General features: G+C 37.4%; 1 protein-coding gene across 3 annotated transcripts in view; it reads right to left on the bottom strand.

Moving 5' to 3' along the window:
• Nucleotides 1–15,619, bottom strand: part of kcnc1a (potassium voltage-gated channel, Shaw-related subfamily, member 1a) — a 42,389-nt gene that overhangs the window by 22,176 nt on the left and 4,594 nt on the right. The window lies entirely within an intron of this gene.

Raw genomic sequence — 15,619 nt, 5'->3', positions numbered from 1 at the left:
AACAGAGTAGGGCTAGTGGCCTCAGTTTGTTTAGATAGGCATGAAATATAAAAAGTAATAATCACCTGAATCAGCCCATGGAAACATCCTTACAATCCAGCTATTGTGAATCAGAGTGTGTTTGCCAGGGCCTAGGAGATTTATCTGTATGCTGACCTTGGGTTAGCAGCCTGAGTAAGATGTTTTAAGAAAGGGCTTTTGTGGTATGTAGTTGAGCTGAGGACTGAACACCGAAAGCACAACACCTAGTTGGCGACTAAACCTTGATTGGACAGCACCTGTGTATGTACATGTAGCATCATAAAACTATTCCTCTTCTCCACGTTTGTGCCTGCTTGCATCTTTAATAAGAAAAAAATCAGAAAATTACTTCAAAATCCATCACTGTACAGTTTTTAAAAAATGTATACAGTACATTTCCACATCTTTTTCATTCCACGTAACATTTTTTTTCTTTTTCCTTAGTGTCCTTGCTTGCTTTACAGGTGAAGAGAGTACAGGCCTTGTGCAAACCTCCTACGCTGAGTCCCACGCATGGAAACTTACAGCAAGACAAACCACTACATACTGCTCCAACCTCTCAGGCTAAACTCAGTGCAGCAAGACCACAGATCACCCTTCACCACCTTCCTGACTACACTATACAGGCTCCAGCAGTACCAGTCAAGCATTTTAGATATGATTATCGTCTAATACAGACCAAATGCAAAATGAAAACATGAATTCTTGTAACTGGAATGTAACTGGAATGTAACTCCAGAAAGCTCAGAGAGATTACCATTATTGGAGCAATTCCTGTGTGATCCCACTGTTGGTCTCTCTTTTGGTTATGCGCAAGCAGGGTTGCCAGGTCTCAGCAAAATGTCCATCCCAACTACATCTCAAAAATCACACCAAAAGACCTGAAACTATCCCAAAAAGTTTAGACATTGGAAAAAGGAGCTTCATTTTCTTGTGTTTCTTAGTCTTTGCGTGGGAAACAAGGTCACCATGGTGCAAATGCATTTCTGACTTGCAGTATCTGCAATATGCCTTTTTATGATTGCCTAGTATGGCCATTATACACTCCATAATCCCCATAATCCCCATGTTTGCTATATTTCTTCCATATTCTGATGGTATATCAGAAAAAGCTCATAGAATAAATGATCGCTAACCTTGCTACTCTGTTCGAGCACGCTCTCATGACGTGACAATGTAGTTAACCTTCCAACACAAAAAGGCTTCCAACCTGAATCATGCCCATATACAGAAATGGTATATTATGGAGGCTCTCTCTGCACTTATACTTTCTCTTTGTTTGTGGAATTGATTGATTAGATTTAATTAAAAGATTAATAAAATTAGATTAATAAAGCTAACCCAATTTGGCATTTAAAAAAACACAACACCCTGGCAAATGTGTATATACATTTGTATGTACATGTGTATGTTTTATTATAAACACATTTCTTTAAGCTTGGATAAGTAATTTTGAGTAATAATAAGTAAATTTGGAGACCTCTCTGGTAGAAATATGTTATTGCGAGCAATGCATAGAACTTTCTGTAACACGGTTGCACCAAATCTGACCCAACAGCACTGACTTTGAATTAATACTTTAGTCATTGCACAGTGACTCAGGAGTGCAAGAACAATTTGCTGCCTTAATATTACTAGTTCTTAATTTTGGAAATTTTACATAATGCTGCTTTTATTTTGCAAAAGCAGGATACTGGGCAGGATACTTTATGAATCATCTAGGTCTCAGACATGATTGTCTTTAAATGATCAACAGAATAATCCTGCATTCATGACAGTTAGAAACACTGTATTTTTCTACTTCCTACTTTGCATCACAAGGTGTTTGTACGACTTCAACTGTGTAAAGTTGGAAAAAAGTATACTCACAATAAACTAGAGATTATTTGGCTTCTGTATGGATATAAAAAGCTCTCATATAGCTTTTAAGTGATTGTAATGTGCAAGCTTTAGATGGGTGAAACACTTTATATCAAAAATAACCAATATTTTTTGTGTCTTAAACTTTTGTTGATGTCATTTATTTTAAGGCTGCATTCAAAAAAAATTATATTAAATACACATTATTTGAAATAGGGTTGATTCTAGGATTTTAAAAAAGAACATAAATCATTCAAGCATAGTAGAGAGGTCTCTTTCATGTTTTACCATCTGAATCAATTTCACCATTCAAGACTCTCTCCATTCCATGTTAGTGGATCCCCTGGGCCTCCAATCAAACTTGAACACTTTAATTTATTTATTGCATTAAAGTGGGCAGTCTTACTTTACTTTTTTTTTTTTGTTCATGTTTTATTAAAGAAGAATTTTACTTGTTCTAGAGTCCTAGTCATGTTGTGATTTAGTTAAATTCAAGTCTGAGTCAAGTCCCTAGCTGAAATCCTATCTCTGCATCAAAGAATTCCAAAGAAACTTCCGAGTTCCCACTGGATGATGAACACGGAATATACCGTCAAGACTCGCGGCCTCAATCTGATCTGATTAGCATGAAATATGATGAAATACCAAATGTGTTTAATTAACTGTCAAATCCATTTTCACTCCCAAATGTATTGTTTAGCAATAATGTTGCATCAGAAATTTCTGGTAAGTAGAAGAAAATCATTTGAAGAAAATCATTGCTCCATCAGAATTAAAGTATCGTACAGTACTCTACAACATGATCATTTTCAAAGCAGGACTCGGTGCACCTTTCCACTGTGGACCTTTTAAATATTTAATGACCCAGTTCCCATATGTAATCTTATATTTACTGGGAATAAACCACTTAAGTTCAACCATCAACCAGGGCTTTAAAAAAACTACCTAATCGCTGGAAGGAATGGGGTTATTGAGATTTTAAGTTCTCTGTTTCATATTGATTCTGATGAACAGAGTTAACTGTAGCTGAGCAAAAACAAGACTTAATGCATTTACGGATTGCTTTTCTCTATGAGCAGACATTTAGATTGTTAGCATTGCATTCGTGTGTACTTTCTATAATTTCAACCACTTAAGATACTGGCTTTAAGCAGATGTTCAACTGCATTAACCCATTAGTAAATCAGGCATTAATATCTTAGTATCATGATCAATGGTACTGATGCACATACCTGCATCAATACTGCAGAATTTGCTGCTATAATAAATGGGATGTGTGCAACAGCTTCCTGTATGTTAGTACTAAAACTATAATTGCATGGTGCACACTGAAAGGTGTGTGCAAATTTGCAATATAAGAGAAACGGTTCTTTTAAAAATGGTCCCAAAAGAGCAAAAATAGCTGAGTGGTCACTAGTGCACATAGTTAACTGGCTTCTGTTCCTAAGCTTCTCTGTTATATTGTGAATACTGCAGAGAAAGAGAAAGGGAGAGAGTGAGAGAATGAGAGAGGGAGAAAGAGAGAGAAAGGGAAGAACCTTGATCAAGTGTCTCAAAAATAGCATGGCAGCCTCCCCCTCCCCCTTACATCACCTCTCTCTGTGTCTACCTTTTCTCTTGTTCTACCTTGCTTCCTGAAGATAAAAGCCTGTCACGTTCTCTTATGTAACCCAGTGCTGCCTTGCACCCACATTCCAGATTCTGTCTGCTTTTCTGTGTGTTTTAGAGTGACTGAAAGGAGCCTGATGGCATCAAAGCGCTGAGGCTGTGAACACTACTGACCACGCCCTGACGAGGTGGACATTTGACGCCTGACCTTTAGGCATGACCTTCAATGTTACTACTCCATCAGGCTCACTCAGTGGGGATCCACCAAACATAAGCCAATGTCCCTGGGCTAAGGGGTCAGAGATTCATCCACTGGAGACCACTGGTGCCCTTTTTATAAATGTCACAGGTCATGATTTTCATTGGAGAGCTGTGTGAATGGGGTGATGGAGTTAGATTGATAGGGGTTTGAGTGTGCAGTCATTGGTACCTGGATGAAATTTAAATGCTGCTTACTGCAGAATAGTTTTCTGTCATTCTATTTACAGTGTGTGTACTCTGCGGTTTTACTGGCTTTTTTGATGAAACAAGGAAAACCAAATGGACTTGCTATGCTGTACAATGTCCATTGTATTGTACTCTGTATGCATTGTTGTGTTATGTCCCCAAAAAAAATCCAGTCTGCCACCTTCTTTGTGCTTTTTCTTGCAAAACTATTAACAATATGCAGTAGACCAACACAGTATGCGCTTAATATTTCATAACATGTGAAAGTATGATCCATTTTGAAGATTCATCATTCTATTTGTATATGTCATAACTGCAATGCTAATAAGCTAGTTCACTGGGGAAGATGCGTGTGTGTGTGTGACTTCTTGCAGACTGAATTGTTATACTCCGTTACATATTTTATTACTCCAAAGTGGCCACATAAGCGGACACAAGCTTGAGAGGATAGCTATGTCATTAGGAATCAAGTGTTTTCAACTTTCCTGTGATGTAGCATGTAACCATATGCTAGGCATCACATGATGGGGAGAGCTAGCTAGTGGGTGGAAACTGGCAAAATGACCATATTGTTTTGAAAAAAAAACTATTTTAATGACATTCTTGCATCTACTTTTAGTTAAAACATACTGTTGTTGTCCTCTTTGAGGACAGTTAGGAGCTGAATTGCAAAGCCAAGAAATAGCAGTTGTTTTTAGGGGAAATATTTTAAGCATAGCTATTTGCTTTTTAAAATGTAGTGAAACATTATAATTCCAAAACAAACTTGAGTACAGTATTCGATTTTGTTATTACCACTATCTGTCTGTTTGGTTTATGTTGGCATACACTTTTTATATCTGAGAAATAGCCTACAATTCTTTAAGTAACTATCAACAATTATATAGACAATATATTACTGAATATCAGAATTTGAAAGCACACTGCATCCATTCTATCCATTCTAATCAAGTGCTAATATTGCACTTGGTGTGCCATGTCTTTTTTTTCCAGAACACCATAATACTCTCTTGATGGCTTATATTTGCTCAAAATAACAGAGAAGAGTTTTTAACATATATCTGTACTCAGTGCCAGCAGTTTCTTTTTCCACAGCCACATCATTCCTTTTCTCTTTGTACTCTCTTATGCATGCTTATATATGCATGTGTGTGAAGAGTTTAGACCACTGACAAGCTCAGATAGGGCCAACCTCTCCAAAGTGGCCTATATTTATACAATATGCTCAAAGTGTGTGCATGCATTTAAATTATTCAATATCCTTTAACAGGCAAACTGCATTAAAAGCAGTTGTTCTACTGGATGCTTCCCACAGCACTTTACATATAATTATTTGAATGGATTGCACTGAATCCACACATCCAAATTGTATTAGTTTGCAATAGTTTCTAAATGTATTCCACTCTACCCTTGGATTATTCTCTCTGGCCTGTCATGTACACCAAAAGGAGGTCCATAATGTGTCATCATCATTAGTATTTTCCTCTTGTCCAAGCAGACATCCCTTCTACCGACAGAAAATTAATGTGAAAAGGGTTGAGGACTCTGAGTGAGTTGGCAAGGAGAGCAGACTCAAAAAGTGTAATAGGCTTGTAGCAGTGATAAATGCTGTATATAATGAGAGGTACCGAGGAAAAACAACTGCAGTGTCAATACCTGTGGTTACTGTGGTCTGAACCTGTTACCACTGGCAGTCTAAATGCACCCCATAAACATATTATGTTCCTGAACATTTGCTTTGCTTTGATTACTTTGACTTCTTTGCTTAAGAGAAACATGCAATATTTATTATCAGTATTTGTTGAGTCTCGTACTGTCATATACTTTTTGACATGCAGTCCATCTTCTCCACACCTCTCCTCTCTCTATATCACTGCCTTATATAGTACATTCATAAAGCTCTGTAAAGCTCAACTTGATGCTATGTGTGTGTGTGTGTGTGTGTGTGGACAGTACTGCCTGTACAATAAAATACACTTGTGGGCAAACATGACATCCTGGCATACATGAAGGATCTTTATGACTGCCAGTGGGAGAGATGTGAAAATCATGTGGTTGTAGTCACAGCATGAGTTGTCCACACTTCCCAGCTACAAGCTCAACAGTGTGATTTTTCCACCACTCAATTATCGCTGAATTAGTAGTTGTTCATGAACTGATTAAGTGCCGGACATTTCCAAGCTTGTGGCTTGAACACTGCCCTTGATAACAGGCGTTTGGCTGATCTGGGAAGTCCTCCTCAAATAAATAATTTCTTACAAATACTTTCTTACAAAATAAGTACATTCTTTTAAAAAAAATCCATCTTACACCTTTAGGGTTTTTGGAACCTAAAACCACTTAGAAAATCTAGAACAATTATCCATTAAAAGAAGCCTTGAGGGATGCTTTTTCATAGAGTTTAAATAAAAGAATTAACTGGCTAGATCATGACATATATAATTAATTCACGCATTCATTCACATTCAGCCAGTGTTTTATTCTGGCCAGGTCACGGTGGATCCAGAGCATATCCCAAGAACATTGGACGTGAGGTGGGAATACACTCTTTGCACACACATTCACACCTATAGGCAAGGTTAGAGTAGCCAATCCACTGGCATGTTTATGGGACATGGGTGGAGACTGGAGAACCCAGTGAAAACCTTTGCAGACATAGAGAGAACATGCAAAACTCCACACACAGACAGTAACTTAAGCTCAGGATCAAACCTATAAGGTGGCAACGCTACCCACTGCACCAACACAGATAATGTTACCTGTAAAATTAGCCCAATAAGTCTTATTTTACCTTTACCTTACCTTATTAACCTTATCATCAACATTAAGCATAGCCTGCTAGCTACGTGACTTGGCTAATGCCAGAAAATAACATTAACACTGACACAATAACAACATTCTTGTATGCTGAAATGTCCATAGCTTTCAGGGCACAAACTAGGCAGTGCATTACATAGCCACTACTTTTGACAGTCCAGAGAGAAAATACTTCTTCGGTATGCTTCAATACGCCTCGTCTCCGCTGAGTCATTGTTTTCCTCTACACATACTGTAGCTGTCAAAGTTTGATTGGTGAAACAGTGTGACCTCATTAATGTCTGCTTCACATTTAAGGTAAATAGTACTGTCTGTGTGAACTTCAGGGTTCAAGGTCTTTCTCACCTCTTCTACATCGTACTGTACCTATGGGCTTACTTATTCTCCTTGTATATTTGGAATGTACACAGCACCTACACAAATCCAATATTAGCACACCTACAATACTAGACAACTCATATTCACAGAGATGAGAAGATGTGATGGAAAGTAAAGAATTTCTAGCAAACTAAACAAGCAAAAAACTAATTGAAGTTAAAAAAAAAAAAAAGTAAAAAAAAATAAATAAAAAATAATTGAATAAAATAGAAAAATGTTATAAAGTAAAAGTAAATTTTTGTTTTTGACATATTTACTCACATAAAAGTAAAAACGTACTGCACCCCACCCTGTTAAAGCATCTTTAACAAATACAGCAAATAAAATGTATTTACTTACTTATTTGTTACTTTGACACTACATGTTTATTAGGTCACTTGTTAAAACCATAGATAGTATAACCTTTGCCAGCTAATATTTTTGTATTGGAACTTTTTTAAAACATTATTTAATGCCATTTTCAGTATAAAATCTAATGTAAATCCAACAATAAACATTTTGGGAAATGTGTCTGAAATATGCTTATAATCAGGGATAGAAATGAACATTTAAAATTTCCTGAATGCAGGTTTTCTAGAAACAGAGATTTTTCTGGAAAAAAATGTGATTTTGAGAAAAATGGTTTTAAAAATACAACATGGTTTAATGTGTTTCCAGTGTAGTCAGTGGGGATGATAAAGGAAATTGAGTGGAGCTTAACTATTGCTAAGTCACGAGCAGACAAAAACAGTGAAATATACTTGTCATAGATGTAAATCCAAAACTCAGAAAAATGACTGTCATTACCAGCACTGGTTTTTCTACATGTAGTGTTTTGCCTTGAGTAAATGTAGAAAATGCAGTGTGAGCTACACACCTGGTATAATTTTATATTAGACTAGGCTAGCTATGTAAGCCACCTTTGATACACTAGAACCATTTTAAATATAAATCATTTAAAAATCTGATCAGAAAAACTCACTTCTATAAACATCTTAAATGAGACCTGTGGCAGGCTCAAGGCGATGTGGGACACCACTATCACATGATCTTGGCTTTCATGCCCAAAGCCCCAGAGCTCTGGCATAGACCTGCGTGGACCAGTTGCTTTGTCCATGTGCAATACCTCCACACCCACTGTGGACCAGCAGGGACCTTTCTGCCACCCTCACCTCCTCCACCCACGCTGATATTGTGGCATCTGCGTCATCTTACAGTGTTCTATTACTATATTTGGGAATTAAATAATTCTAGGTCTATGCTTAATCCTAACCCTAACCCTTAATTTCAACACTTTTCACCATGGGGGCTGGCCAAATGTCAAAACTCTCATATATTTTAATAATCTTTGGGACATTTCCACAAAACCTCAACATGTTCACACATTGTTCCTAGATGGAAGTTTCCCTAGTATTTTGATACAAACCAGCATCAAGGGATCCAAACAGCCACATGTCAAATCACAACGTGCGTGAGAACAGGATGCTAGAGAATACAACTGTCCCAAATGGTAACACCACAGGAGATGCTCTTCCAAAGATCCCTACAACACACAAGGTAATTAAGACACAAACCCAGCCACCTTGTGAGCTTATTGTACTTATAAAAACAGCTTTATTGGCTTGATTTGGATAGAATGAAAGCAGGGCCATAACCAGGATAAAAAAAATTAGTGCATTTGCAGAAATGTGTCCTAGTTAATGTTCATGTCTGTTCATTTCTGGATTATGATACTATGCCATCAATACTCATAGTATGTTATGTTACTTTATCATGCTCATAGTATGTTATTAATGAGTAACATCACACAATACAACTTAAAATTGAACTAACATTAAGCATTACAGCCTAAGGAGCTTGTAACCTATCCCAATCTAGCTAACATTACTGCCACTAGCAAGCTGAGTTGTCTAGAATGTGATGAGTAGTCTATATTTAAAAAAAAAAAAAAAAAAATGAGGTTCGCATTTTACAAACCCCCAACTGCCCTCAGATACCTATGTCAGATGTTAATGCATAATATGTGCCTTGCATACCTCTCACCAAGAAGTTAAAATCTGGTAGTGTAGCATCCCATGACAGCCACATATAATGGGAGATTAAGTCTTTAGACCAAAGTGTCCTCCTCAGCTGCTCTGCAGTCAGTTGAGAATCAGCACTGCTAATTGGGTAGTCTTGGAACACATGTTTTTCCACATCGTAGACTACATTTTGCCACCACATAATTGGGATAGCACTGTTTCCATTGAATCTGACACCTAGAGATGCTTTGTAGGAGATTAAAAAAAACTTTCCAAACCTACAGAGGTCAGACCTCATAGCTAGTTATGGCCATGGACGAAAGACATATTTCAACAGTCTTTCATATTTCAAAAGGAAAGTGCTGGACACATGTAGAATTACCCAGAAGGATTGCTAGGTTTCTTTATTGCTGATAACTAGAATCCTTGATACTTTCTTTGACTTAAGGTCAGCAGTTCTTACAACTTTTACATTGTACCATACCTATAGGCTTACTTATCCTGCCCATATATTTTGAATGTACACAGCACCTACACAAATTCAATATTTGCACACCTACAATACTATAAAACTCTTATTCACCTCCAGGGGTGAAGATCCTTGTTGGTTTTTTTCTGCATACATGCAGCAATAGTGACATTTAAACAGAACAGGTAAAAGGACAGCTACTTCATACTGCTGTGATTATTCACATAATTCATGTATTATGCTGCATTGATCCATCCTTTCTGGTTTTGCTTAATGCATTGGTCAAGACAAATGTTTGTGCATGACATAGCATATTTGCATTTAATTACTTACTAATACCTGTGTGACTGTTTAAGTCTGGCATCATGTTACCTCATTTGTTTTCTCATGGCCAGAAGACCAGAAACGAGTTACCATGACTACGCACTCATAGCAACAAATCCAGTCAAGCGTCTGAATGGGGCATGTTGCATACTCATCACACTCTAAAGTTTAAAGATAAATCCAGTCTTTTGTTTTTATTTTCATGGGAAGATACATGTTGGGAGTAATGAATTTGCATGCACAGCCTTTTCCATTCCTCTCTGCTTGCTTCCAGCATTCAAAATATACTTAGTTTTGAGAACCATGTGTATTCTTCTATTCTGGGAACTCTTCTTAGAATATAAATTTTGGTGTTGCTTAAATATCTGAGCAAACTTAACTGACTTTTTAGCATCGCAGAATCTGATTATTCTTCTGATTTTTTGTAGTCTAAAGTCTTTTTCCATGGCCTTTAATCAGTGTTTGATATGGCAAGTGGTGGTGGTTGCATATAGAGCCAGAAATAACACTACAAAGCAGCTTAAATCTTCTCAAGTCACTGGACCATGGAGACTTCTATCCCACTCTAAAGCCAGTCAAGCTTTTCCCCAGGTGATAACCTTTAAACAAAGCCAGGAATCGGAAATCTTAGCCTCTATGGGCGCCCCAGTTTGGGGCGTCTGACATCATGGCTCTTAGTTGAGTTTTGCCAAGGCTATTAACAGTTGCTTTTTCTCCAGAGGCACTGGCCTGGTGCTTTTTAAAGGGATGTCCTGCTCCACTTACTGCTCCGAGACAGAACTGGGGGAGACAAGGGAGCGAGGTGACATGATTAGGGAGAAACATGGGTCGCTCTGGAAAGCGGATGGGAGTGTCTGATCGGCTTTGAATTTTATAAACTGTGCTTTGAGCAAAGGGCAAGGAGAAGGGGAAAAAAGTAGTGAAATATGTTGTGTAGGTTTATGTAGGCATGCAGGCATGCATAATATAGTTGATGAGTGGGCTGTAGAATAGAGCAGGTCTTTGTTTTCAATAAATGAATGTGTTTGTGTGATATTAAAACTTTAGTCATCTACAAATAAGCCTCATAAAAGAATGAATCTAAATGACCTACATACAATTTTACTCTGTCTGTGTGCCAATATACCATATCATATACCAGAGATAATCTGGTAAACCTTGTTATGTGTGTGCATCTTGCAAACAGATAATGTGAGTGAAATCACATGCTGGAGTAATGCAACTCCTCCCTATCTTCCTCCAGTAATTAACAGGGCCTGGGCTTTGCTCTGTCGCTGCACTCTAATTAATGCTAATCACTCCAAGCTCCCTCCAGGGAGGATCTTTGTTCAGTATTCATGGAGTAAAAAAATCCCTGATATTCTATGCAAACTACACCTTATGCTGCCACATACATGTCGTTAACCACGGAACATGACTAGCTTAGTCGTAAAGCATTAAGGAAAAATAATTAACTGTAGCCATCAATTATTTCTAGCTGCACCTTCTTTTTCAGTCACGAACACTGTCTACATGTGATTGCTTGCTCTGAACTAAATTGAGCCTGCTAGCAGCAGAAAGCCAGGCACTGCAGACAGCTTAATAATCATGCACAGAGTGAAACAGGCATAGATGAAAAAAAGGAACGATGGCAAGAAAGAGAAATGCAGAAAGAAAATGGAAACGAGGAAACCAAGCAGATGGTCGCAAGATAAACGGATGAAAAAATGCATGATAAAATAAATATAAACCCTGCACAAAATGCTTTTCTCCACCAGTTTAATCTGTCACTCTTACATTTTATGAAAAAGTCTTATTGCTTTAACCCAGTATTAAGAATATTTCAAGTAATGCCAAAAAAATTAGATATCTATTAAGCACTGTATTTTATATCATACTTTATAATGCAATATTAAATATTAGATTCAGTTTTAGATTTCTTACTAAATCAGAGCACTTGAAGGTGTAGCTTATTATTGTTATTAGTCACTAATTATTAGTATAGCTTATTATTTATTACTATGACTTCTTCATTACCTACAGTGAAACTAGTAGGTAAGGTATTTAGGAATGAAGAATGGGAGTTTAACGGGTTTATATCTTCTACATATTTGTGGTTCTAGATTCTTCTATCAATATCAATTCCTGCATCAGACATGACTGTAAACCATGCAATCTATTTTTTATATACTTGTAAATGTATTTATGATCAGCTCTTTGCGCAGTTCGGTTTATTTGTAATTTCTGCAGTGATGGGTCTCCTCCTCTCCAGAGCTTCTCAACCTCCACCGTAGTCGCTATGGCAACAAAGAGCAATCTGATGAGCCTGGGCCGTCCGAGCATCCTTCAGTTTTGGCTGCCATTCATGTTTTAGTTCCATGTCCTATCTCTCTCTGTACATTGTATTTATTTCTTAAGATTTTGAGTTAAACCTACTCTCTGTCTATCATCGTCATCACGTCCATCCTTTCTTTTTTAGACTTACTTATACTCACTCTCTAAATCTGTATTTTTATCACCTCTTGGAACAGATACGAGACATGCAACATGATCTCAAGTTACACTGAGTGGGAGTTTTTATGTGTTGTGTATGTTACTAAGGCTGGACACATGGTATACGTAATTTTTTTATGCAACAATGATTCTATATTTTATTAGAACAGTTTGGCTATCTCGTGTGGTCTTAAGAAAGCTCCACTTGTTAATTGGTTTGTTTACTGGATGTGCTCAGTGGTTGCTTTGAGAGCGACTCTGCTGTTCAGTGAGTGATTGAGTGCATACTCTCTAATCCCCACAGGGAAACAACAAGTAAAATGGTCAGAGCTCAAGAAAGTGAAGATCCACTGAGGATCAGGTGATAATATGTGAATTCTCACTCTCCACAGGTACAAAAACAGATTCTACCTGGGGGGGAGCAGTTGTCGGTTCTTTCTACAGCTACATAATGGCAAAAACAAACACTGGCAACAATGAAAGATTAACACATTTAAAAATGAAAAAAGATGAGCCATTACCTTTGTATGTATGTTGTATCAAAATCCATGGATGGATGTCATTCCCTGATTTGTCATACTTTTACAGTCTGAAACCTCATTATAGTGAACAGCCATGTTATCATAAAAATAACACAATATCATAAAAATGTAACCCAGTAAATAGGACAAAGTGTTTCTAAAGTTGAAGGAAATTAAAACAGTTAATGATTGAATATTTTGTCATGTTTTGTGTGAAACAAAGCATAACCACTACAAATTGTTTAATATTTATTAATGGTTAAACATTAAAAGGTAACCGTACTTGCCATTCATTCATGTTAGTTTCCTATCTGGACCTCCTTCTGTAAGTATTGTTTTTTTTTTGTAACTGGACCTTTACAAATTTTAGTTGACTACCCCTGATGTATACAGATGACAAATTAAGGGTAAAAACAACATGAAGTGACTTGGTAAGGTTTTAAGCCACCACAAGCCCCTAGAACAGCTTCAGTGTGTCTTGGCATCGGCTCTACAAGTCTTTGGAATGGTATTGGAGGGATAAGCACCATTCCCTCAAAGTATTCCCTCAACTGGTGTTTTGATGATGGTTGATATCTGGTGACTATGAAGGCCAAAGGCCACATAATTTACATCATTTTTATCCTCAATAAAGCATTCAGTAGGTCCTTGTGCTCAGTGGATTGGGACGGAGTCATCCTGGAAGAGAGACCAGGATAGGAATGTTTCATCATAGAATAAAGATGATAACTCTGAAGAATTTGTATTCATTTGCAGTGACCCAAACTATGCCATCTACAGTGTATGCGATTAGGATGTGTGTTCCATATTTGTTACTGAAATATGAATGAAATTAATGAAGTCAGTTGTTGAAGAAAGTGTGAGAGGAGAGTAAACCTCTTCTACAAGACTCTATGCTGCCATTCTAACAGACTTACTGCATTTCGTAAGGTGGTTGCATCAGAACATAACAAAAAAAAGTTTTGAAAAGCAAGCATGTGTATGTCACTTTTTGAATCTTCCCAGTCATGAAAAGCCCAAAGCAAGGGGAGCGACTTACGGGAGATGGAAGGTGCTGAGTCTTGGAAACACACCAATTTACTCACGCATGGACAAGTAGGCAGGTGCTGTTGTATATCGACCAGCACATGAATAACAAACAGCTTTACAATACTGGCCCAGAGAAAAGCTTACTGGTGTGTGTAATAGTTCATGGGATCATGGGATAATATGTGAAAATCAGCTTAGACAGAAACAGGAATAGTATTGATGGAAAATTGATGAAGGTAGTATTTGAAATCCACTGGATTTCATATGAATTGTCAAATGAGGTTAGTACTAAAACAGTAGAAAGAATTATTGGATTGCTGAACTAGACACTAGATTGTTAAGTTAAAATGGCCCATAATGATATAAATCAAACAGAGCTTTTACTACAAAGGTAAAATCAGTACAAAAGGTAGAATCAGATACAAAGAGGCATTAATACTGAAGCATCAACAGTGACTCATCTAAACTCTCGTGTGATTGACATGTCAAAAATGATGATGCATTTTCTATGAGAAACAGATGAACACAATGTGCATAACGACTGGACTAACTCAGAACGGAGCGCTTTTTCGCTGAATCCATGACAGGCTACAATTACACTACCGTACCATTTTTACATTACATATTAACAATCTATCACGGGTGGACTCAGCACTAGGCAAAGGTAGGTAACCGCCAAGGGCCCCCTAAAAATGCAAATTATATATATTTAATTATTAATGCTAAATAATGCTGAAAATTTAAATATTGATGTGTGCAATTGAATAGGGCCCCTTTCCTATATTTTGCCTAGGGCCCCCAAATCACTAAATCCACCCCTGCAATCTATCAATACATTTTACCCATTTTAGGCCATCAAGTGCAACAAAGTGCCATACAATTGTGCAATACAATTAATATGTATTCATTTCCCTGTAATGCAGATAGACTGTTAACAACAAAGGGTTTTATAACAACTAGATGGCATTTTATCTTGATGATTGGATTTCTGGTTAATTGATGGCTTTCAGAGAGATGTGAATTGCAGTGGAATTAAAAATGATTCACTTGCTGCGACCACATTGTCACATGACACAGAAAGCTCCAGCGAAGTTTGTCACGTTCTCTGGCACCTCGTGAGAAAGAGCAGCATTAATCAGTTTCATTTGCGCTCTGAACCTGTTGCCATGGCAACATATTCCCAAGACTTACAGGAGGGGAAAAAAAGCAGCATCTCATCTGCCAAGGACATGAATATATCAGGTGCCTGTGGGACAGCAATGCAAACAGCTGCTAGATGAGCACTTCATGGTATCTCTCTAGATTTTCCCTGCACATGGAACATTGTACACATGGCCACAGTGTTTAGTTTTAAGACAGTAATTCATTCAGTCATATGACTCACATTTTGATTAACTCAGGTGCATGGAGCAACACACCAGCCTTTGGTCTCATGTCTGATTCACTGATAATGAGAACTCATTTGCGCAGATCTGATTCAAGAGTGGCATGCTGATCATGCAAAACACACCAGAAGTGTGTCGTAACTGTATTTCAATCACAGTAGGCTATTTTTGCCTTCTGTAAGCTATTTTTGCCTTCTGTGTTCAACGCGGGACATGGCTTTAAATCATGCTAACAAGGGCTCAGAAAAAAATCAGTGAGTATGCAGTTTCCATATTTAGACAATATGA

This window comes from Pangasianodon hypophthalmus, chromosome 25, assembly GCF_027358585.1.
Source record: "Pangasianodon hypophthalmus isolate fPanHyp1 chromosome 25, fPanHyp1.pri, whole genome shotgun sequence".
Taxonomy (NCBI): domain Eukaryota; kingdom Metazoa; phylum Chordata; class Actinopteri; order Siluriformes; family Pangasiidae; genus Pangasianodon; species Pangasianodon hypophthalmus.
The sequence above is the reverse complement of the archived record's forward strand: the minus strand, read 5'-3'. Positions and strand labels throughout refer to the sequence as shown.